General features: G+C 39.0%; 1 pseudogene; it reads left to right on the plus strand.

Annotated features, from left to right (window-relative positions):
* The first annotated feature begins 21,226 nt into the window (after positions 1-21,226).
* Positions 21,227-22,099, plus strand: LOC118521306 (14-3-3 protein theta pseudogene; annotated as a pseudogene).
* The last annotated feature ends 691 nt before the right edge of the window (positions 22,100-22,790 follow it).

The following is a 22,790-nucleotide window of genomic DNA, read 5'->3' on the forward strand; positions in this document are numbered from 1 at the left end:
GGCTCAGGTCATGATCACAGGGTTCCTGGATCAAGCCCCAAGTCAGGATCCCTGCTCAGCGAGGAGTCTGCTTCTCCTTCTCCCTCTGCTTCCTCCCCGGCTCATGCTCTCTCCCTCTCTCTCTCTCTCTCAAATAAATAGATAAAATCTTAAAAAAACAAACAAACATAAAAAGACAATTGTCTTGATTTTTGATACTTTGTTTTCTCCTTTTTCACAATCTGTAAGAATAATAAAGAATGTCTCATTGGGCAAAAAAAAAAAGATAATTGTCCTGGTTTGGGTCTCCCTAGAAGCAGACTCTGAGACAAGGTTGCCTGCAAATAGTTGATTTGGAAAGTGAAGCCAACTCGGAGAAAACACCACTGGGAGAGTAACACATGACACATGGAAGAGAGAAAAGCCAATAGAGAAAGTCTGAGGGCACTCACAGTGTCCGTAGATGACAGAGCTCATTCCTTTGGCCAGAATCTGATAGACAGTACAAAACATGCCTCAGAGTTACCCAAGGAGGTAGAAGTTAAGGTATTTGTCACTAATACCTTGTCCATTACTGGTCGAGGGCAGATCTGGGGAATATTAATTCTTTGGCACTTAGAGTTTGCCCTGTGTGGGAGCCGAACATGCTCCCATGTTCAAGAAAAAGGCTTCAGGCCAAGAGAATCATAATATTCGCAGTAAGCAGGCTTTAGTATATAGATGTATATTAAAGAAAAAAAAAAAGATGACAGCAACCAAAGATTGAACACTGAGTAGAAATAAAAAGTTTTACTGCCAAGCAGAGAGCTTAATCTACCATGGAGTTTAGGAAGGCTCTTGAAAATCAGGAATGCAGTAGGAGAAATGGAGTGGGTCTTTTCAACGGAGAAGATTGTAACCCCCCACTGTCCCATATTAGGAAAGCAAGGTCTCTGAATGTGGCTGAGGAGCTGACTGTATCTGAGTTTGTTATTTAAGCTGTGACTCAGCTGGAGATGGTCTGCTGTGTATGTGTGGTGCTCAGTTTGAGATTATGTCATCCAGGTGCTTCTGCTTGGCACTCGAGGTCTCCACCTCGGGATTCTGGAATCCAGCTGACTCTGCTTTGTGTGTGACCTGCCGGGGTTGGGATTATGGTGCCAGTCAGGTCTGCCCCAGTATCAGCAGCCTGAGTGAGGGGTCCATTCAGAGCTTTTCAGATGAATGTCAGGAAAGAAAATAACACCATTTTTGAGAAGTGTTGTATTAATTTCACACAGCATTTGGGGAATAGGCCACATCTTTCTTGATAGAACTTGCAATTGGCCCTGAAGGAAAATGATGTCCCCACAGTTGATCATCATGGGACTTGGAAGTTCCAAGGAGGAAACTAGGTGAGATTTTCTTAGTCTTAATTATGTGATTTCTAGAAATTAAATGTTGTAGTGATTATGTAAAGTTGTCCATATTGTACAATTCTGGGACATAATAGAGGTAACTACTTATATATGGAGAAAGATTTACCAAGGTTTGGCCTAAAAGTATGTGATTTTTTTTTTTATTTTTGGCCTAGAAATTAAGCCAAAAGAGATTAAAGATAATTATGAGAAGGAAGGAAATAGCACTAATGAATATCTAATAGATACACATGCACATCAGTACAAATATAAGACAAAGATACACATTTTTCTTTTATATATTCAATAACCCTAATTTATAAATTAGGAAATGGACATTTAGCTGCCATGTAATGCTCTGGGAAGGAGACCCCTCACTATGACAGCATTTCAGCCAGCAGTGCATCTGAATCTACTCATGAAGAAACCTCAAGCAAACCCCAAATGAAGAACGTTCTAGGAAGTGGGGAGAAGGCTATCTCCCTCAAAAATGCCAATGTCACAACAAGCAAAAGCAAAAAACAAAGGAAGGTTATGGAAATGTTCCAGATCAAAAGAGAAAAAAATAGACATGACAACTAGATATAATACTTGATTCTAAACTGGCTCCTAAAGGGAAATTTTACTATAAAGATCATTATGGGGTCAATTTTTAAAAATTGGAATATAGTTGTGAAATTATATAAAAGCACTATATTAAAATTAAAATTTACTGAAGTAGATATCTGTATGTGGTTATGTAAGAGAGAATATCCTTATTTGTCAGAAAGACACATTGAGGAATTTAGGGTAAATAACCACTTTGTATGCAACTTACTCTCAAATGTTCAAGGAAAATATTATATATATATATATTCAATATTATATTATATAATGTTATATATTATAGATATATAGATACCTATAGATATATTGATTTCTATAGATATATAATGTATATATTATTTATTATTCATATTTATATACTAATTTATATATTATTATCTATATTTATATATTTATAGTATACAGTATATATAAAGAGTGAGAGATCATGGCAAAGCAAATGGGGCAAACTCTTAATAAGAGGTGAGTCCAGGTAGGGTATTAGTATTGGTAATGGGTATTTATATACTTTCTTATTTTTGCCACTTTTTGTATGTTTGCAGTTAATTCCAAATAAATTTTTTAAAAAAATTTGTGGGTTTTGGGATGCCTGGGTGGCGCAGTCAATTAAGCATCTGCCTTCGGCTCAGGTCACGATCCTAGGGTCCTGGGATCAAGTCCTGCATCAGGCTCTTGCTCAGCGGAGAGCCTGCTTCTCCCTCTGCCTTCAGCTCTCCCTGCTTGTGCTCTCTCTCTCTGACAAATAAATAAAATCTTAAAAAAAAAATTTGTGGGTTTTGACATCAGAAAGATGCAGGATGAAATCCTGAGTGATCTTAGATAAGCTAGTTGGCTTCTCTGCATTTCAATGTTCTCTTTTTAAAACAGAGATAATCATATCACTTTGCACTACTATCGTGAGAGCAAAATGAATCGCTATTTGGAACATAACAAATAGGTGATCAGCAAAGGTTAGCCCTTCCCTCAGAGTCCAAACTCATCTTCCGGATAAATATCATCGCTAAATCCAGTTTTTACAAGATTGATTAAATCCTCATATCTTTTTAATAACCTTTACATTTCATATTTTAAAAATTACACAATGGTAGAGATTTTAAGTTGTAAATTGTGGTCTTACTCTGATAGAATGTGACATCTTTAAAGTTCAGCAATATTTTGTATTCGTGTTGGCATTCCTAGCACTTAGTATAATTTTGGGCACTTAATAGATACTCATTTGCATGTTTATTGAAATGAGGTCAATAATCCACACCAGATATAACTAAAATTTGACCCAGCTATGGGGTCCAATGGGTGATATTACGGCTGTAATATAGGCATCTGGATGCCCTGATCACCGAAGAGCTGGTCTGAGGTGAAAAGAATCAAGAGAAGCATCTCCCCTACTTCTGCTCTCATAGCCATTCAGATCTAGACCACATACCAAGCCATTTTTCTTCCCCTTACAATCCATATTGTTTCTTTCCGAGATACTCAACGCCAAGCATTTTATGCAGCCTGCAGTCTTCTTCTTTAGAAGGGCTTGGTTCTAACATTTTCTTTCAATTCCTCTGTAATTTTTTTTGAAGTAAACATTGTTTAAATTGAAATCAGTCTTTGTTTCCTCATTTCTCATTTTGAATCCAGGAAATGTGTTTAAATGGAACCAGTTAAGAGGGGCAAATATTGATTGAAGTCGCATGTGTGTGGTAGTCTGCTTAACACACTGGTTCTTAAGCAGCATGATTTTGCCCCCAGAGGAAACAAGGTAGATCAGGTCTGGAGACATTTCGGCTGTCAGAACTGGGGGTGGTGGTGATGCTGGCATCTAACTGGTAGAAGCCAGGGATGCTGCTAAGTATCCTACAATGCACAGGACAGGCACCACCAGAAGAATTACCGACCCCAAATGTCCATAGTGCTAGGGTTGAGAAACCCTGATTTTAAGTGAAGGGGAAAGACTGCCATTAGGAATATTTAGTTAGATTTGATTTTCAAATAGAGACGAAACTATAAATTACTGAATCAAAGTCATACTTGTGTATTGTAGACAACTTTAATTGCATTTCAGCTTTGTATTTACCATTACAACCTGTCTAACACAGATGTTTACAGAACATTTATACTATCATATGACAAGAATGTTTTCCATTTTTCATAACTTTTCTGTGGCTTGTCCCACTGGTTTAGAACCATCTAAAGTTTGTCATTCAAAATCAGGTGACTTTGGTTTTGAAATTACTTTCACTTCTCATTGATTTCTGAAATATCCTACTTTCTATATAATGGTGAAAATATTTTCCCTTTTCTCACCTTAGTATAGCACCTGGGGAGCTTTTAAAAACCCTAATACTGGGGGGTACCTGAGTGGCTCAGACTTAGGTTAAGCGACCAACTCTTGGTTTTGGCTCAGGTGATGACCTCATGGGTGGTGGGATTGAGCACCGAGGCGGGCTCTGAGTTCAGTGGGGAGTCTGCTTCAGATTCTCTCCATCTGCCCCTCACCGCCCAAATAAATAAATCTTAAAAATAAAAATAAAAATAAAAATCTTAATGCCTGGGTCCCATCCCAAAGATTTTGATTTGATTGCTCTAGGGTGGGGCCTGGGCATCAGTTGTTTTAAGAGGCCCACACGTGATATGTACCTAATTTTAGAAACAACTTACTACATTCTCTTTAGCCAAATTCATCAACAACAGCTATTAACATTTTCATTTTTAAAGTGATTTATTTAAAAAATATAATTGTGAAAACAACATAATAAAATAACACTCTGTGAATAGGTTCTGAGAAGTAAGTCCTTAACTACCAAGTCAGTTCTGTTCTTGCTCCAGGAAAACTTTGTTTTTGTTAGTCTCTTTCTCTGTCACATTAATGACTGTGGGAATGATCCTACTGGACTGAGCTCGTAAAAGGGACTATAATTTTCTCCGAACCTTTAGCTTTTAGCTCTGTACTTAACTACCTTATAGAAGCTGTCAATTTCATGGGCTTATATGCCCTTGCACATTCATTATTCCTTATGATGTTCTGGGCCCTATGGTAAGCACTTACGAACGTCATGCCATCCAGTTCTCAGAATATCTGAGTGAGATGGAATAGGAATTATTTTTCTCCTTTGTGGATGAGAAAAATGGCTTCAGATCTGAAGTAAGTTACCCTGTGGTTCGAGGTTAGTAAGTGGCAAACCTAGAGTGTGAACTCTAGTCTTATCTCTGCAAAACCCATGGTTGTAATGACTTGGGAATCCTCCCTATGAGGCTCATTGACTAGTTAATGCTGAGTCTCCCAGAGGCCAAAGGGAAAAACAGAGATGGGCAGGATATGAGATGTTCTTCTGCCCCTTGTCACCTTCTTAATCCTCCTACATTTCTTTCATTTCTTCATAAGTCTGGCTGGAGAGGCTCCACTTTTCAGCGCTTTGATAGAGCAGAGTTTGACAGTTCTCAGGGAAAGCATCCCTGCTGACAATACAAGTGGAAATTGCGCAGCAGCGTCCTTTGAAAAGGGCCTGAAGACCATGGTTATAAGCACAAAAGAGCATACCTACCAAAGGGTCAATAGAATTCTGGGTGGAGTGTCCTCCTTTTCTTCACTGTTCTGTTGATTCCACTGGGAGTGTAGCGGCTAGGAGTCTTTGGTTGCAAGCAACTGAAATAAACTCTGGGGGACGTGGGAACCTGGATCAAACAGATTTTTCTTTCTCTCCCTCTCTTTTTTTTTTTTTTTTTTTGAGTATGGCTGGAAGAGAAGGCTGAAGAACCATGAGAAAGGCAGAGACCAGATAGTTATCAAAGGTCTTCACAGAAGAGATCACTTAATAGATTCACTAGGGCTCAACATTTATTTATTGGTTTTGTTTGTTTATTATCCTTACATTACTGAAATGTAAAATCTCAGAACAGAAAGTTGAACTGGCCAGGTGATGTAAGATGTTCACCCTTTAACTCTTCCCAGGCAATGAGAAGGTGAGTGATAGGATCTGGTGGAAGAAGATTTTTGGCTTTTCATAAGATGAGGCCAAGGTGGTTTGATTTATTCTCCCACCAACACTATTTGCACACAGTATGGATTAAGCAGTTGCCCAAAAAGAAATAGGGATGTAGATAAAACACAAATGCACTGCTGGGTCTCAGCAGAGGGCACCAAACAACAAAAACAGAGCCAGAATTGAGATTGCTGAGGGCATGGCTGATGTTCTGGTAATTTCCTATCAAGTGCACACTTATCCAGACTCCACTCTCTCTCCTGGGCAAAAATAACACCCTTTCTAAATAGGAATGGGACAGCAAAATGGTAACCCTTGTTTAACGTTCATCTTGGGGAGGCGATTTATTTCTCCTGCATAGTATTGGAGAAATAATAGTATTTGTGTATTTGTTTTTAAAACCACATAAATAACCAATTAAAAAAAAAAAAAACAACAGAACAGGAACTTTCACATCCAGATGCAGATTTCTTCTTCTCTTGAGAAAAAGAAAATCTACCAATTGTGGACAAAAATCTGCTGGGCCAGAAAAAAAGGCTGCCACTTCTAAACAGGCATGAGCTCTCCAGCTCATCTTAGGTACCACTACTTACCTCTGGCCCCCTTTCCTCATTTTCAGTACCTGCATGGTCCCTGTAGTCCCTGGGCTTCTTGAACTTTTCTATGGGGAATCTCCAGGAAGCTCTCTGCTGATTTGTCAAACTCAGAAAAGTCAAACTTTCCTGCCAGCAATTACCAGTTTAGTTGCAACATCTTTGCATCTGACTGGATCCTTCATCCCCCCTTCACTCTAGTTCTGTCCACTCCTATCTTTCCAGAAGTTTGGAACTAGCACATCCAGATCCACAGCTGAGATCAGGAAACTGTGTCATTATGACCTCTTCTGGAGCTGAGCTCTGAGCTTCCACACAGTTCTTCAGGCCAAGAACTTCCACTAGACCCCTTCTCTGAGTCATGCATTCTCCTTGGCATGGCCTCTTTCTGAGGTGTTCAGTTTCTACCATTCTACAAAACTACCAATTCAGTTCATGAAGGCACTCGCCACTTGCTCTAACCATATGTATCTTAGGCCCCTTAGACTTTGGTATTGACCTTTTTCCCGTAAGTGAGGTCAGAATTCATTCTCCAGCTGGGCCTGGGAGGAGCAGTGATTCCATTCAAGGCCATGAAGGTACTTACCGATGATCACCTGCTCCTACTGTCCCAACTTCACCCAACGGGTGAATCATCTATGATCGATTATGTATGGCCCTTGCAGCTGTCCTGGAGAAAAACCATCATAGAGAAGATGACTTTAGTTGACTCTGCCGGCATACAACAGTGAGCTTCATGCATCTTTTTAAAGCAGGCTTTTTCTGTCCCATCCACAGAATATTTTTCCTGATAAATGGAGTAAAAATACTGAAAAACCGAAAAGCTACAAAGAAAAGTGAGCAACGCACTTCGGAAATGTCTACCTTAACCATTCTCTCACTGCTGTCCCTGCTTTGCAGCATGAGAGGAGCTTTCTCGACAACTGTTCAAACTTAGACCACGAGATATGGAATGGGAAGCTGTCTCAGCCCAGTGAGGCTGTCCAGCTTCCTGTCCCCTTCTGTGGCACTGGCTTCATCCCATTGGTTCTTTAGTACCTCCTGAGATTGTGTTACATGACTCTGTGGGAACATGGAGACACATGGGCAACTCTGGGAAGGGAGTTTGTGCAGGAGCCTCTTCAGTGGGGTCCACTGAGTCTCAGGGAAAATAGGGTGACTGGCCTGAGCTATGCTAGGATCTACCATGCCCTCTTTTTTTTTTTAATTTAATTTTATTATGCTATGTTAATCACCATACATTACATCATTAGTTTTGATGTAGTGTTCCATGATTCATTGTTTGCATATAACACCCAGTGCTCCATTCAGTACGTGCCCTCTTTAATACCCATCACCAGGCTAACCCATCCCCCCACCCCCCTCCCCTCTAGAACCCTCAGTTTGTTTCTTAGAGCCCATAGTCTCTCATGGTTCGTCTACCCCTCCGATTCCCCCCCTTCATTTTTCCCTTCCTGCTATCTTTTTTCTTTTTTTTAACATATAATGTATTATTTGTTTCAGACGTATAGGTCTGTGATTCAACAGTCTTACACAATTCACAGCGCTCACCATAGCACATACCCTCCACAATGTCTATCATCCAGCAACCTGATCCCTCCCACCCCGCACCACTCCAGTGACCTCAGTTTGTTTCCTGAGATTAAGAATTCCTCGTATCAGTGAGATCATATGATACATATCTTTCTCTGATTGACTTATTTCGCTTAGCATAATACCCTTAAGTTCTATCCACGTCCTTGCAAATGGCAAGACATCGTTTTTTTGATGGCTGCACAATATTCCATTGTATATATATACCACAGCTTCTTTATCCATTCATCTGTTGATGGACATCTTGGCTCTTTCCATAGTTTGGCTATTGTGGACATTGCTGCTATAAACATCGGGATGCACCTACCCCTTCGGATCACTACATTTGTGTCTTTGAGGTAAATACCCAATAGTGCAATTGTTGGATTGTATGGTAGCTCTATTTTCAACTTTTGGAGGAACCTCCATACTGTTTTCCAGAGTGCTGCACCAGTTTGCATTCCCACCAGCAGTGTAGGACGGTTCCCCTTTCTCTGCATCCCCATCAACATCTGTCGTTTCCTGACTTGTTAATTTTAGCCATTCTGACTGATGTGAGGTGGTATCTCATTGAAGTTTTAATTTGGATTTCCCTGATGCTGAGCGATGTTGAGCACTTTTTCATTTGTCTGTTGGCCTTTTGGATGTCTTCTTTGGAAAAATGTCTGTTCATGTCTTCTGCCCATTTCTTGATTGGATTATTTGTTCTTTGGGTGTGGAATTTGATTAAGTTCTTTATAGATTTTGGATACTATCCCTTTATCTGATACGTCATTTGCAAATATCTTCTCCCATTCTGTCGGTTGTCTTTTGGTTTTGTTGACTGTTTCCTTTGCTGTGCAAAAGCTTTTTATCTTGATGAAGTCCCAATAGTTCATTTTTGCCCTTGCTTCCCTTGTCTTTGGAGATGTTTCTAGGATGAAGTTGCTGCGGCTGAGGTCAAAGAGGTTGCTGCCTGTGTTCTCCTCTAGGATTTTTATGGACTCCTGTCTCACATTTAGGTCTTTCATCCATTTTGAGTCTATTTTTGTGTGTGCTGTAAGGAAATGGTCCAGTTTCATTCTTCTGCATGTGGCTGTCCAACTTTCCCAACACCATTTGTTGAAGAGACTGTCTTTTTTCCATTGGACATTCTTTCCTGCTTTGTCGAAGATGAGTTGACCATAGAGTTGAGGGTCCATTTCTGGGCTCTCTATTCTGTTCCATTGATCTGTGTGTCTGTTTTTGTGCCAGTACCATACTGTCTTGATGATTACAGCTTTGTAATAGAGCTTGAAGTCCGGAATTGTGATGCCACCAGCTTTGCTTTTCCTTTTCAACATTCCTCTGGCTATTTGGGGTCTTTTCTGGTTCCATACAAATTTTAGGATTATTTGTTCCATTTCTTTGAAAAAAGTTGATGGTATTTTGATAGGGATTGCATTAAATGTGTAGATTGCTCTAGGTAGCATTGACATCTTCACAATATTTGTTCTTCCAATCCATGAGCATGGAACGTTTTTTCATTTCTTTGAGTCTTCCTCAATTTCTTTCAAGAGTATTCTATAGTTTTCTGAGTACAGATTCTTTGCCTCTTTGGTTAGATTTATTCCTAGGTATCTTATGGTTTTGGGTGCAATTATAAATGGGATTGACTCCTTAATTTCTCTTTCTTCTGTCTTATGTTTGTGTATAGAAATGCCACTGATTTCTGTGCATTGATTTTATATCCTGCCACTTTACTGAATTCCTGTATGAGTTCTAGCAGTTTTGGGGTGGAGTCTTTTGGGTTTTCCACATAAAGTATCATATCATCTGCAAAGAGTGAGAGTTTGACTTCTTCTTTGCCAATTCGGATGCCTTTTATTTCTTTTTGTTGTCTGATTGCTGTGGCTAGGACGACTTCTAGTACTATGTTGAATAGCAGCGGTGATAGTGGACATCCCTGCCATGTTCCTGACTTTAGGGGGAAAGCTCTCAGTTTTTCCCCATTGAGAATGATATTCGCTGTGGGTTTTTCATAGATGGCTTTTATGGTATTGAGGTATGTATCCTCTATCCCTATATTCTGAAGAGTTTTGATCAAGAAAGGATGCTGTACTTTGTCAAATGCTTTTTCTGCATCTATTGAGAGGATCATATGGTTCTTGTTCTTTCCTTTATTAATGTATTGTATCACATTAACTGATTTGTGGATGATGAACCCACCTTGCAGCCCAGGAATAAATCCCACTTGGTTGTGGTGAATAATCCTTTTAATGTACTGTTGGATCCTATTGGCTAGTATTTGTTGAGAATTTTTGCATCCATGTTCGTCAGGGATATTAGACTGTAATTCTCTTTTTTGATGGGGTCTTTGTCTGATTTTGGGATCAAGGTAATGCTGGCCTCATGAAATGAGTTTGGAAGTTTTCCTTCCATTTCTATTTTTTTGGAACAGTTTCAGAAGAATAAGTATTAATTCTTCTTTAAATGTTTGGTAGAATTCTCCTGGGAAGCCACCTGGCCCTGGGCTCTTGTTTTTTGGGAGATTTTTGATTACTGCTTCAATTTCCTTGCTGGTTATGGATCTGTTCAGGTTTTCTATTTCTTCCTGATTCAGTTTTGGTAGTTTATATGTTTCCAGGAATGCATCCATTTCCTCCAGATTGCCTAATTTGTCAGCATATCGTTGCTCATAATATGTTCTTATAATTGTTTGTATTTCTTTGGTGTTGGTTGTGATCGCTCCTCTTTCATTCATGATTTTATTTATTTGGTTCCTTCTCTTTTCTTTTTGATAAGTTTGGCCAGGGGTTTATCAATCTTATTAATTCTTTCAAAGAACCAGATCCTAGTTTCGTTGGTCTGTTCTACTGTTCTTTTGGTTTCTGTTTCATTGATTTCTGCTCTGATCTTTATTATTTCTCTTCTCTTGCTGGGTTTAGGCTTTATTTGCTGTTCTTTCTCCAGCTCCTTTAGGTGTAGGGTTAGGTTGTGTATTTGAAACCTTTCTTGTTTCTTGAGAAAAGCTTGTGCTGCTATATACTTTCCTCATAGGACTGCCTGTGGTGCATCCTAAAGATTTTGATCAGTTGTGTTTTCATTTTCATTTGTTTCAATGAATTTTTTTAATTCTTCTCTAATTTCCTGGTTGACACATTCATTTCTTAGTAGGATGCTCTTTAGCCTCCATGTATTTGAGTTCTTTCCGACTTTCCTCTTGTGATTGCGTTCTAGTTTCAAAGCATTGTGGTCCAAAAATAGGCAGGGAATGATCCCAATCTTTTGGCACTGGTTGTGACCTGATTTGCGACCTAGGATGTGATCTCTTCTGGAGAATGTTCCATGGGCACTAGAGAAGAATGTGTATTCTGTTGCTTTGGGATGGAATGATCTGAATATATCTGTGAAGTCCAGTTGGTCCACTGTGTCATTTAAAGTCTTTATTTCCCTTGTTGATCTTTTGCTTAGATGATCTGTCCATTTCAGTGAGGGGGGTGTTAAAGTCCCCTACTATTATTGTATTGTTGTTCATGTGTTTCTTTGACTTTGTTATTAATTGGCTTATATAATTGGCTGCTCCCATGTTAGGGGCATAGATATTTACAATTGTTAGATCTTCTTGTTGGACAGACCCTTTAAGTAGGATATAGTGTCCTTCCTCATCTCTTCTTACAGTCTTTGGTTTAAAATCTAATTTGTCTGATATGAGGATTGCCACCCCAGCTTTCTTTTGGTGTCCATTAGCATGGTAAATGGTTTTCCACCCCCTCACTTTCAATCTGGAGGTGTCTTTGGGTCTAAAATGAGTCTCTTGCAGACAGCATATTGATGGTCTTTTTTTTTTTTTTTTAATCCAATCTGATACCCTGTGTCTTTGGATTGGGCATTTAGCCCATTTACATTCAGGGTAGCTATTGAAAGATATGAGTTTAGTGCCATTGTATTGCCTGTAAGGTGACTGTTACTGTATATTATCTGTTTTCCTTTCTGGTCTATGTTGCTTTTAGGCTCTCTCTTTGCTTAGAGGACCCCTTTCAATATTTCTTGTAGGGCTGGTTTTGTGTTTGCAAATTCCTTTAGTTTTTGTTTGTCCTGGAAGGTTTTTATCTCTCCTTCTATTTTCAATGACAGCCTAGCTGGATATAGTATTCTTGGCTGCATATTTTTCTTATTTAGTGCTCTGAATAGATCATGCCAGTCCTTTCTGGCCTGCCAGGTCTCTGTGGATAAGTCTGTTGCCAATCTAATGTTTCTACCATTGTAGGTTACATATCTCTTCTCCCAAGCTGCTTTCAGGATTTTCTCTTTGTCTCTGAGACTCATAAGGTTTACTATTAGATGTCGGGGTGCTGACCTATTTTTATTGATTTTGAGGGGGGTTCTCTGTGCCTCCTGGATTTTGATGCCTGTTTCCTTCCCCAAATTAGGGAAGTTCTTTGCTATAATTTGCTCCAATATACCTTATGCCCCTCTCTCTCTTTCTTCTTCTTCTGGGATCCCAATTATTCTAATATTGTTTCGTCTTATGGTATCACTTATCTCTCGAATTCTACCCTTGTGATCCAGTAGTTGTTTATCTCTCTTTTTCTCAGCTTCTTTATTCTCCGTCATTTGGTCTTCTATATTACTAATTCTCTCTTCTGCCTCATTTATCCTAGCAATTAGAGCCTCCATTTTTTATTGCACCTCATTAATAACCTTTTTGATTTCATCTTGGTTAGATTTTAGTTCTTTGATTTCTCCAGAAAGGGTTTCTCTAGTATCTTCCATGCTTTTTTCAAGCCCAGCTAGTATCTTTATAATCTTCATTCTGAACTCTATTTCTGACATCTTACTAATGTCTGTATTGATTAGGTCCCTGGCAGTCAGTACTGCCTCTTGTTCTTTTTTTTGAGGTGATTTTTTCCATCTTATCATTTTGTCCAGAGGAGAATAGATGAATGAGAGAACAAAATGCTAACAGGATAACAATGATCCCCAAAAATATACACTAAACAAATCAGAAAAGACCTGAAGCAGGGGGAAAAGAAAGGAAAAGAAAGAAAAAAGGAAAAAAAAAAGAAAAGGAAAAGGAAAAAAAAAGAATATGATCAAATATGATCAGGCTGTTGAATAGATCAGTGCCACACACTAGATTCTGGGTGTATTTTTGTCTGTTAGAAGAAACTGCCTCCCAAAATTTTAAAGAATGAAAAACTTATATATGTACAAAAATAAGGGTAAATATGATGAAGGGATGGAATATGACTATAAAGATGAAAATTATAAAAGATTTTACAAAAGGAATTGATAAGATAAGAAGTTGGTTGAAAAAAGAAAGAAAGAAATTTTTTTAAAAAAAGGGAGAGAATGTGATCAGGCAGGAGACTAGAACAAAGCCATACACTAGAGATTTAGGGTATATTTTGGTCTGTTAGAAGAAACTGTATCCCAAAATTTTAAAGAGAGAACAACTTATATATATACCAAAAATAAGGTTAACTACTATGAAGGGATAGAATATCACTCTAAAACTGAAAAACAAAAAAAAAAAGATTTTAAAAAAGGGATTGATAAGATGTTGGTTGAAAAAGGGAAAAAGAAAAATTTAAAAAAAATAGAAAAAGAAAATTTAAAAAATTAACTTTGAAAGACTAAAGAATCAGGGGGAAAAAAGCCATGAATTCTATAGCTGTATTCCCCTAGTGCTGGAGTTCTGCCGTTCTCATTGATCGGTAAACTTTGTCTTGGCTGGCTGGGGGAGGGGCCTGTTGCAGTGATTCTCAGATGTCTTTGCCGGAGGCGGAATTGCACCGCCCTTGCCTGGGCTGGGCTAAGTAATCTGCTCAGGTTTGCTCTCAGGAGCTTTTGTTCCCTGCAAGCTTTCCGTACAGCTTTGGAGGACGAGAGTGAAAATGGCGGCCTCCCAATCTCCGCCCTGGAGGAGCCGAGAACTCAGGCCCCACTCCTCAATGCACCCCCAGAGAAAAGCAGTCAATCACTCTCGTCTCCCCGGTCTCCGGCCGCACTCCGTGCTCACCCGGCCTGTGACTGAGAGTTTCTATCTCTGGCACATGACCCTGTGTGGAGTCTCCAAACCCAGCAGATCCCTGCGGTGTGCTCCCATGCCGCTCCTCCCGGGGGAGGAAGGGGAGTCTCCCCGGAGAAGCCGCTTGTTGGGTCCCTGCTGGAGGAGCAGTGGCCTGACTGTGCCGCGGATCACAGTTTATGGCAACCCCGAGCTGAGAGCCCGCGCCTGGGCTCCGTCTCTGCAGCCAGCTTCCCCGCTCTGATACCTGGGAGCTCTGCCACACTCAGGCACCCCCAGTCTTTCTGTGACCCCAAGGGTCCTGAGACCACACTGTCCCAGCGAGGGTCCACCCCCGACTTAGCCATGGGAGCGACGTCCCTCAGATGGAGCCGACTTCTACAAGTTCCGATTTTGTGCTCTGAGGCTCTATCACTTGCCAGAAGCAGCCGCCGGAGGCCCCCTTCCCTGCTGTCTGTCCTCCCGAATATCGCCTTGGATTCACTTCTCCACATATCCTACCTTCAAGAAAGTGGTCGCTTTTCTGTTCAGAAAGTTGCTGCTATTCTTTTCTTCTATCTCCTGTTGAGTTCGTAGGTATTCAGAATGGTTTGATCCCTATCCAGCTGAATTCCTGGGACCAGACGAAATTTAAGTCTCCTACTCCTCCGCCATCTTGCTCCTCCTCCACTACCATGCCCTCTTAACAGTTCTTTTGAAAGTTGTGCTAGAGAATTAACCACTGATTCATCACTGAGCACCAAAAGAAGCAGTTAGGTGGTCTGTAGGGGCCATGCTTTCTGAAAAATGGGTAATTTAAACCTTAGGTTCATCTTCAGGGAGCAGGATGCTCCCAATGATATTGGAACACATGCTAGTGGAGTGGAATGGAGAGAGATGCAGGCTGAGACTCTGCCTAGCATTTAATCTCTTATGTAACTTTAAAAAGCATCAAATATATGTGAATTATATATCGTACATGTGTGCATATATAACTGTGTAAAGAGGTACTGCTCTCTAAGATGGTAATGTTTTCTTAATCTAATTTTTAAGAATGTCTTTTCCTCTAAACATGTTTGGTGGTCATTTTAACATGTAAATAGTAGTGAACGTTTTTTAATTTTAGTTCTCTAGGGAGCACTGTATCAAATGTGCATTGGCTTTTGTACATAAAAAATGTGATAAAATAATTTCATTTGCACTGTGCTCCAAATTAGGTTAGTTCAATGAAAAAATGAGGGACGACTAAACACCACTCGACCCTCAGCCCCAGGGCACATACCTGTGAGAGCAGAGGGTAGGGGTGGGGCTGAGCCTATGGGGGCCATCTGCCTGCTCCCTGCCATGCAGGTCAGTTCATCCCCCAGTCTCTGACTGCAGGTCTCTGGGTAACTTTCTTCAACCGTACCCACACTTCAGCATTCAAATTGAATGAATTATTGTTTGTTCCCCACTCCCTCCCCAGCTACCCCACATATGTGTTAGTTTAAAAACTTGTCCATCCATGGGGCACCTGGGTGGCTCAGTCAGTTAAGCGTCTGCCTTCAGCTCAGGTCATGATCCCAGGGTCCTGGGATTGAGCCCCGCATCGGGCTCCATGCTGAGCAGGGAGCCTGCTTCTCCCTCTCCCTCTGCCCTGCTGCTCCCCCTGCTTGTGCTCTCTCTCTAATAAATAAAATATTTTAAAATAAATAAATAAATAAAATAAAAAATTGCCCATCCAGATTATGGTGCCAAAATAGATTTTTTTTTTTTATGTTTGGCTACCACTTTATTATCTCTTCTTTGTGCTGTGCTTTATTTTGGTCTTTGAAAACAAGCTTTATTCTCATTTTCCCACTATTTATAGTGGCTTATAGATTTGTATTCAAGCTATTTGGATAATACCTTATTATAAAACTGGTTTAAATGCAAACAAAAAATAGCAACAGCAACCCCAATTCTTTCCTTAGAAGTTTTGTTCCAGAAAACTGTGACCCAGAAGAGACTGTGACATCTAGAGAATGTTTTATCAAGCCATATTCAAAAGGATAGAAAGGAAGGATATAAGGAGGAACAAAGCAGAATTTCAAGAAGGGCAATGGAGAAAAGGTCTGGGAGGGCAGAATGTCTTGGAACCCTTTCAGAAACCTGTTCCCATTTCTTCCTGATGACAGTTATGGTCCCTGCACATATGTGAGGATGGAAGGCTCAAGAAAAATGGCAGGATAGAGAAGACCTATAATTACACCACAGACACAGGCTTATAAAGGGTCTCCTTTTAACTATTCCTTGGGGTTTGATTAATTACTTGTTTATTGCTGAAGACAGAATAGAGTGACCAGAACTGGGATTTTAATGGAGAAAATGAGACAGCCATTAGACAGTTCTTAGCAGAAGGAAGTGATGCACTAAAAATGTAAATGTTTTGGGTTGACTCTACCTCCTCTTCTTGCCCAGCTGTAGGAGACCTTGAGGTTTCCTTGGCTGCTCTGGAGAGCAATGAGATATTTGGCACTCAGTTGAGAAGGCTAATCTCGTTTGTTACATTCCACTTTCAAGCTCCTTGGGCAGTTAGATTACCAGACAATAATCGTGCACAGTTTACCATCATGTGTCTTTAATAACCCAGACATTTGTGCTTAAGGGTTTAGTGTGGATTAGAATATATATTAGCTGGATATTAATACATTTAATCAAACCATTTTTTTTTAATTCATGAGATTTTTTTTTCACTTGTAACATTTGGGCTTTCCATTTTTGTTCAGACTCTATAAGTAAGACATAACTAAGAGGAATAATTTTATTTTATTGTCATCATCATCCAATGTCATTTAATTTATAATTAGCATCAATATCAATATGCTGTTCTGAATGCTCTGTGAGCAAGATTCTGTTGAAAACCAGTTTGTTTTTCTTTCCCCTAAATCATGAACAGAGGCCTCACTCATATTTCTGGTCAGGCATCAAATAAATGTGAAATATTGTCATAAAGCAAGAAATCCTTTACTACTACAGAAGAAAAAGCCACAAACATCATCTGCTGACAGGGAGTGCACACACCCATACATTCACACACACCTAGATAGGCACACACATGTAAGAAAACACATATAATACTAAGAATGATGGAACAAAAAGTCATAGAAGAAATACTGTTTACTTTTATTACCTTGTTCAATTGAATGCAACAAACTTTGAATGAGACCTTATTCAGTGCCATAATCTGAGCTAGGTTTCAGGAGTAGAAAGAGGAATAAAGCATGAACTCTAGCTTTGTAGACCTTAAAGTCCAATGCACACTTAGAAAACTAGAAACATGGTTCGCTGCTCAGGAATTGTGCACACAACATAGGTTATTGTTATAATTCATTGTGACCTGGTGAAAGTCAACAGAACACTTTGTTAATAAGGATAAAAGAGTTTTTCCTTTTATCCTATCACACTTAGAACAATGTGCAAAGAATATACAGTGGGTACTATCTTAGCTATTTCCTACCAAGGAACTGGTGATTAGCATTAGTCAGTGATGTGATAGCCCTAGTCTGTGTGTATGTGTATATCTGTGTGTGTGTGTGTAAGAATGTGTACAGCCAAGCTTCTTTTCTTTATTTCTTTTCTTTCATTTCTTTCTTTCTCTCTTTCTTTCTTTCTTTCTTTCTTTCTTTCTTTCTTTCTTTCTTTCTTTCTTTCGAGAGTTAGAGAGCACAAGCAAGGTGGGAGAGACAGAGGGAGAAGCAGACTCCCCACTGAGCAGGGAGCCTGATGAGGGACTCGATCCCAAGACCCTGAGATCATGACCTGAGCCAAAGGCAGATGCTTAACTGACTGAGCCACCCAGGTACCCCCAAGCTTCTTTTCTTGATGGCCAATTGTATTAGTTTCTTATTGCAGCTATAACAAATTACCAAAAATTCAATGGATTCAAACACCATAAATTTATTATTTTATGGGTCTAGAGGCCAGAAGGACTAAAACCAAGGTGTCAGCAGGACTGTTTCTCATAGAGGCTCTAGGGGAGAATTTGCTTTCTTGACTTTTCTAGCTTCTAAGGGCATCCTGCAGGCCATAGCTCATGACTACTTCCTCATCTTCAAAGGCAATTGTAGCATCTTCAATTTTTTTCTTTTTTGGACTCTTCTTCCATCACCACGTCACTTTCTCTGACTCTGACCCCTCTTTCTATCCCTTATGAGGACCCTTGTGACTGATTATGTCAGGCCCACATGGATAATCCAAAATAATCTCTCTTGCAGTAATTGGCGACCTGTTTTCATGATTACTTCAGTCTTTATTAGGAGAATGAAACGTCTCTGTTTGGAGATGGATCTGAGCATCTGCATATTTCATAGCACTAGGTTTGGAATTATTGACTCTTTCCTCCTTGCTTTCTAACTCATACCACTTGCAACATTCAAAAGGAGAGTTAGCAGTTACCGAGCACTCAATATTTCCCACGCACTCTTCAGCACACTTCAACAATATGAACCCATGTAATCCCTAGAACCTCCTGTGAGGAAAGTATGTAGTTGTTTTCCTTTTATAGATGAGCAAATCCAGATAATTTGGTTCCAATGATCATGCTCTGGACTACTATAATCTATAGCCTCATTATGTTAAAGTGTTACCACTTAATCAGTTTATGCCTGATTTAAAGTCACTTTGTTTTGATAACAGGAAAGCATATCCATGGACTAAGCTTGTATTTGGAGCAATAGCCCACAATTTAAATACTGGTCAAAAATTATAGAACTTGGGCAGAAGACATGAACAGACATTTTTCCAAAGAAGACATATAGATGGCTAACAGACACATGAAAATATGTCCAACATCACTATCATCAGGGAAATAAAAATCAAAACCATGATGAGATACCACCTCACACTGGTCAGAATGGCTAAAATTAACAACACAGGAAACAACAGATGTTGGGGAGGATGCAGGGAAAGGGGAACCCTCTTACACTGTTGGTGGGAATACAAACTGGTGCAGCCACTCTGGAAAACAGTATCAAGTTTCCTCAAAAAGTTGAAAATAGAGCTACCCTAGGACCCAGCAATTGCATTACCCAAAGGACACAAAAATACTGATTTGAAGGGCACATGAACCCCAATGTTTATAGCAGCACTATCAACAATAGCCAAATTACAGAAAAAGCCCAAATATCCATCAACTGATGAATGGATAAAGAAGATGTGGTATATATATACAATGGAATATTACTCAGCCATCAGAAAGAAAGAAATCTTGCCATTTGCAATGGCATGGAAGGAGCTAGAGTGTATTATGCTAAGCAAAATAAATCTGTTAGAGAAAGACAAATACCATATGATTTCACCCATATGTGAAATTTAAGAAACAAAACAGATGAACATAGGGGAAGGAAAAACAAAAGGGAGAGAGAGGGAAGCAAACCATAAGAGACTCTTAACGACAGAGAACAAACTGAAGGTTGATGGAGGGAGGTGAGCAGGGAATGGGCTAAATGGGTGATGGGTATTAAGGGGGGCACTTGTTGAGATGAGCACTACATGTTATATGAAAGTGATCAATCACTAAATTCTACACCTAAAACCAATTTTACCATATATGTTAACTAACTAGAATTTACATAAAAAATTGCATTCAAAAAAATGATAGAACTTGGAATTCCTTGCTAAAATTGCACTTTTAAGTAGAATTTTCCCTTTTTTCTTAACATTTTCTTTAAATTCTACTTATATTTCACAGAAGTAGAGTGAAAATGTTTAACTTTTGGTACTTCTAATGAAGAACAAGAAAACAAGCATGTATATTAAACTTCAAATGAACGTATTTTTCTTAGCCATGAATATAATGTATGCTGTCACTATTGCAAACCACTGTGCTATGATTAGATTCTCTTTTGGACACTTTCTTTTATAGTGGACAGAGTAGCATCTCTTTTGTCCATACTTCATAAGAAATGACCTTAACCACAGTCTTGCTTGGCAATTTCTTCATGTAGGAAATTCATTGGCAGAAATGCTGTTAAGGTATTACATTGACAAAGTGTAAAACTAAGAGGGAATTTAAGTAAGAGATTAAGAGACTATCAAACATTTGCAATGAGGACAAAAAGAAAACTTGGCAAAACTGTACACTGCTTTAGACATTCAGTATTTGTGGGTTTTGAGGGATTTATTGATGGTAAAAAAGCCTTCTTCATATTAAATATATTGAATTTATTTGAGTACAAATAAATTTCAATAACTATTATATATATGCATATAAAATAAGAATAAATACAAGGGGCCACATGAGAAGAGGAGCCACCTGCTAACCCAAGACACAGGTGGAAAAGAAGATGGAAACTTGTTCAGTTATTTTTTATAGACGTAAGGAAATGAGTGACAAGAACTAAAGGTTCATGCCAAGTGGACTGATAGGAACCAAAGAATTGTCTTGGTATGAAATTTTCTTTGCAGTTCTTATTCATAAATGGATTTGGTGACATCAAAGATGGTAATTATGAAAAATAAAAATAAGTAAGATCTTATTTTTTTCTGTTTGTGAAATTCGAGGTAAATTATTTAAAAAGTTTTAATTTTTAAAAACTTCAATTTTAACATAAAAAAGTAAAATGTTAAAATAAAACGCTGGAATACTAATCTATTACATATATATTTAAAATTAGAAGCGTCAACTGGAAGATAATTATACATCATTGTGCAAACATTTATTTGTGAATCAAAAGTATAGAAGCCAAGCAAGGATCATTAAAATAGATACAAAAGAAGTAGATGAACCCACTATCATAGTTGGAGACTTCAACATGCTTATATCATAAATGGACATATCCAGCATGCAGAAAATCAGTAAGGACATAGTTGAGCTCAACAATAGTACCAATCAACTGGATATAATGGACATCTATAGACAACTTCATCCAACAACAGCAGAATACTCATTCTTCTCAAGCTCACATGGAACATTCACAAAGATAGAGCACATTTTGGTCCATAAAACACATCTTAGCAAGTCCAAATGAATAAAAATCATACAACGTTTGCTTCCAGACCACAGTGGAATAAAACATTAAATCAATAACAGAAAGATAACTGGAAAATCTCCAGATTCCTAAAGATTAAAGAACACCTTATTAAATAACACATGGGTCAGAGAATAGATTTCAAGATAAGTTTAAAAATATTTTAAACTAAATGAAAACAACACAACTTAGCAAAATTTGTGAGATTCAGGAGACTGGAGGTCCTCGGCTGAGGCCAAAAGTGGATCAAGTTGGTGGGACTCATGCCAGGGGTGCACATCTCAGGCCAATCCAGGTGGGTGCTTGTCCTCGCTCTCCTCTCCCTGTCCCCATAGAGAAGACAGAGCTGATCCAGAAGGCAAAAGTGGCTGAACAGGCAGAGCACCTGGATGATATGGCCACCTGCATGAAGGCTGTGATGGAGCGGGCCACTGAGCTGTCCAATGAGGAGCAAAACCTGCTGTAGGGAGCCTACAAGAACGTGATAGGGGACTGCAGGTCCATCTGGAGGGTCATCTGGAGCATCGAGCAGAAAAGCTCTGACAAGAAAGACTATCGAGAAAGTGGAGTCTGAACTGAGGTCCATCTGCACCACGGTGCTGTAAATATTGGACAAGTATTTAATAGCCAATACAATTAATCTGGAGAGTAAGGTCTTCTATCTGAAAATGAAGCGAGATTACTTCTGGTACCTTACTGAAGTTTCATGTGGTGATGATAGAAAACAAACTATAGATAATTCCCAAGATGCTTACCAAAAGGCTTTTGATATAAGCAAGAAAGAGTTACAACCCACACACTCCACCCTCCTGGACTGGCTCTTAACTTTTCTGTATTTTACTATGAGATCCTTAATTACCCAGATCTTGCCTGCACACTGGCTAAAACAGCTTTTGATGAGGCCATTGCACAATGTGATCTACTGAATGAAGACTCATACAAAGAGAACACCCTCATCATGCAGTTGCTCAGAGACAACCTAATATTATGGACCTCAGACAGTGCAGGAGAAGAATGTGATGCTGAGGAAGGGGCAGAAAACTAAATTCATACAGGGTATCAACCTTCTTCTCTTCAAGAAACCTTTTTACTCATCTCCATTCCTTATTCGATTTGGATTTCCCATAGCAAAGAAACCCATTCACATGGATGGAATCAACTGTTTATAGTCTTTTCATACTGCAGCTTTGGGAAAACTCCATTCCTTGATTTGTGCTTTTCTTGGCCTTCCTGGTGTGCAGTTACGGCTGTAGAAAAGTATTCATACCTTTATTTCATATAAACATAAGTAACTTCCAAACACTTATGTAGAAGACCAAAAGGTATCTAGTATTTAAGTAATCTGAACTAGTTCGGCAAGTGACTGTGTTTTGTATTACGGTGAAGATACGAAAATGTAGCTCATTACGGTTTAAAAAGTGTTCTACATCATTCTTAATTTCTACATTCCCTCCTTTACTCTTCTTTGGGGGTTTCCTTTCAGTAAGAAACTTTTCCATGCTCTTACTGTATTCCTTTTTGGTAGGAATCCAGAAGTATTAGATTGAATGGAAAAGTATTTGGCATTTCCGTGCTGGGGGTCACAAATTGAAATGCCTCTCATATCATATATGATGGAGGTCATGTGTATCTGTGACAACAGGAAGTTTCCTTATTCATTCTTCATTTGCTGCTGTTTAAGTTGACAACTTCCCTTTCCGATAAAAATTCACTTAACCCCCCCCCAAAAAAAGAAA

Source organism: Halichoerus grypus, chromosome 9 (genome assembly GCF_964656455.1).
Source record: "Halichoerus grypus chromosome 9, mHalGry1.hap1.1, whole genome shotgun sequence".
Classification (NCBI taxonomy): Eukaryota; Metazoa; Chordata; class Mammalia; order Carnivora; family Phocidae; genus Halichoerus; species Halichoerus grypus.